The sequence below is a fragment of the Grammomys surdaster genome, unplaced genomic scaffold (genome assembly GCF_004785775.1).
Source record: "Grammomys surdaster isolate TR1022 unplaced genomic scaffold, NIH_TR_1.0 676, whole genome shotgun sequence".
NCBI lineage: Eukaryota > Metazoa > Chordata > Mammalia > Rodentia > Muridae > Grammomys > Grammomys surdaster.
Window position 1 is genome coordinate 118,038 of NW_021605095.1, and position 3,000 is coordinate 121,037.

Consider the following 3,000-nt stretch of genomic DNA (forward strand, 5'->3'; position numbering starts at 1 on the left):
CTTTTTCAACAAGTGCATTCCCCAGGATCCTCACACAAGAACAAAAGGAAAGGGAAAACCTTCACCAACATAGCTCCAAGCTTCAGGGTAAACAGTTTGCTACCTTCCTCCTGGGAGAGGCAGAGTGTTTATCATTTGGCCTAGTATGAGGCACAGAAGAGATTCTAGTGTGCTTGGAGGCACTCTGTCTCCTCCCTCCAACACTCTAGTAGAAGACACTGATGATTGTTTAGTGAAGATGTTTTTGGCCCTCATTAGTCTTTCTTATGAATTCATACTGCTGCAAAGCACAAACAGTTGATATTACTCTGATACTTGAAAGGTATTCTTCTTAACATAGGATGTAGGAAAAGCTGGTGGTCCAGACAATGATCCAGTCCCATATGTCTGGTGCTCACCTGGGACCATTTTCACAAGCCAAGGCCTTAAAAGTTTGTGTTCAAACTGAGATGATAGTTGGGTATAATGGCACACGTCTATAATTCTAGCAATTGGGAAGCAGGCAAGATCTGCATTGATTTAAGATCATCCCTGCTAAGCAAGTGGAGTCCACCCCAGGCTAGGTGACATTGTATCTGTGCTAGAAGATTCCTTTGTACTGGCTGGATCTCATGATGGCATGTGGTACTATGCAGGCAGCTCTGGGATAAACGTAATGATGGTTTAATGTGCTCTTCCCAGCCTTTAGCAGGCTGAACAGACTTCCAGTGCTTGGCACACAGGACCTTAACACCTAAGTGAAGTCAGCAGCATTATTTCCACTTGCATCTTCCTCCAAGAATAGACTGCCCACTTAGTCTGCTTGGCAACATTATCCAGCTGAAGCAAAGGATGAGTTCCTTGGGCTTCCCCTACATAAACTCAGTGTTGAGTATTAAACTTTGAGCCTTGATCAGAATCTTGTTTTGGCTTCATGTTTCTCTTGGACCCTGTCTCATTTTTATTTCCAGCCCCCTTTTCAGGTAAACCCAGTTCATCACTGGCTGCTGGATGGCTAACCCAGTTGTGAACGTGGATCTATAACACCAAGGCAAAGGATAATAGCAATGGGACATATGAAATGGGTTTGAAGGAGGAAGGGGAAGGGAGAAATTAATGATATAATTTTGGTTTGCTTGTTCTTCTCTCTCTCTCTCTTTTTTTTTTGTTTTGGTTTTTCGAGACAGGGTTTTTCTGTATAGCCCGGACTGTCCTGGAACTCACTCTGTACACCAGGCTGGCCTCAAACGCAGAAATCTGCCTGCCTCTGCCTCCCAAGTGCTGGGATTAAAGGCGTGAGCCACCACTGCCCAGCGATGCTTGTTCTTTTCAAGACAAGGTTTGTCTGTGGCCGTGACTGGCATGGAATTCACTCCGTAGACCAGGCTGGCTTCAAACTCAGCTCTACCAGCCTCTGCCTTCTATGTGATGGGATTAAAGGTGGTTGACCTTGCCTCCACTGCCATGGCCGCCACCACCACTGGATAGAACACATTTAAAATCAGTATCACCCAATCAGGAGTATCATGGAACTCCATGCTAATAGCTTTTCAATTATGGCTGAATACATAAACATCAAGTAATCTTTCTACAATCAGAGGCTAAATTTCTGAAAGGCCCTAATGATTGCCATTATCAGAGCCTGAGAAAACATAATAACTGGAGATTAGGCAAAATAGCACCAAACATCCATGTTAACACAAGACAGTAAACATTCTAGAAAACACTTCCAGTCTTATGGTTTAGCTTTTTCATATCCCTCATTGGCCCCTATGCTAAAGGCTTGCTTAGCAGCCTGTGGTGTTATTGGAGGTGGGAACCTCTTTGGATACAGGCCCTAGTTAGTGGAATAGCCAACAAGGAATCTCACCCTACTAGCAGGCAGCCAACTGCTTTGGAAATCCACCCACTACAGCAGCTTTGACATACTTCTCAACCCCAGGAGCCATCTCAAGATGGTTTAAACAAAACCTCCCTTCATCTTCTCTGTCCTTCTCTACCTTCTAGGGTTCCACTTTAGTTTCAAAACAGCTGGCATTCACTTAGTACAGGGACAAAAGTCTCTGGCATTCACTCCAGGGGAACAAGTCACTCCTGCATATTGTATCAAGCTCCTCCCTGGTTCACAGCAGCTTGGATCCTTTCCATCTTAAAAAGGGGTAAGAGGACTGCCCAAATCAACAGATGTCTTACAGAACAGTCTTCAGGGCTCAGCAAGATTCCCAGGAGACAAAGTTACCCATCTGCAAAGCAGGAAACAGAACACTACTTGAGGCTCCTCCCACCTATGGTTTGAATATGGCCTTGTTGCTAACAAAGTAAGAGAATGAGTTCACACAGGAGTGGTCTTGGGAAGGGAGGGGCCAGAACCCATGAATCCCAGTGACCTCTAGCTGGCAAGGGGAACAGTCTTGGGAAATGTACTGAATCAGTTTAGATCTTCTAGAAATGAGAAAGAAAACAGAGAGGGAGAGAAAGGGGGAAGAGGAGATGGAAAGAGAAAGAAGGAAAGAAAAGAAGAGAGAAGGAGGGAGGGCACAGGGGGAGGAGGAGAGGGAAAGGACACACTAGGAAATGCTTGACAGAACACGTAGGCACACCATGAACATTAACTTTTCTTATTGCCATTACTGTAGAGGAAAACCATACTGTGTTACACTTTCTCATGCTGCCATGTCCATATACTGAGGAGAGGGATCTTAGGTTCTGCTGTCTCTCTTGCTTTTGATTGTGTGTGAGATTTCACTAGCTGCCTTGACAGCCCTTGGTGGGTTTAACCTGGAATTGTAAGCCAGATAAGCCCCTCCTCCTGTACATTGTGTTTTGCTGGTGTATTTTAACAACAGCCACATAAATGAAACTAGAACCAACAGATAATGTATACTAGTGTGGAACTAGCCTTGGTACAGAAAAACAAAAGTGAGTTGTGGTGACTAAGTGTTAGAGGTAGTAAACATTTGAGTCTTCTTCAGGCACTATGCTATATATTAGTAGGACTATGAGGGGAAAGGTAGAATTTGA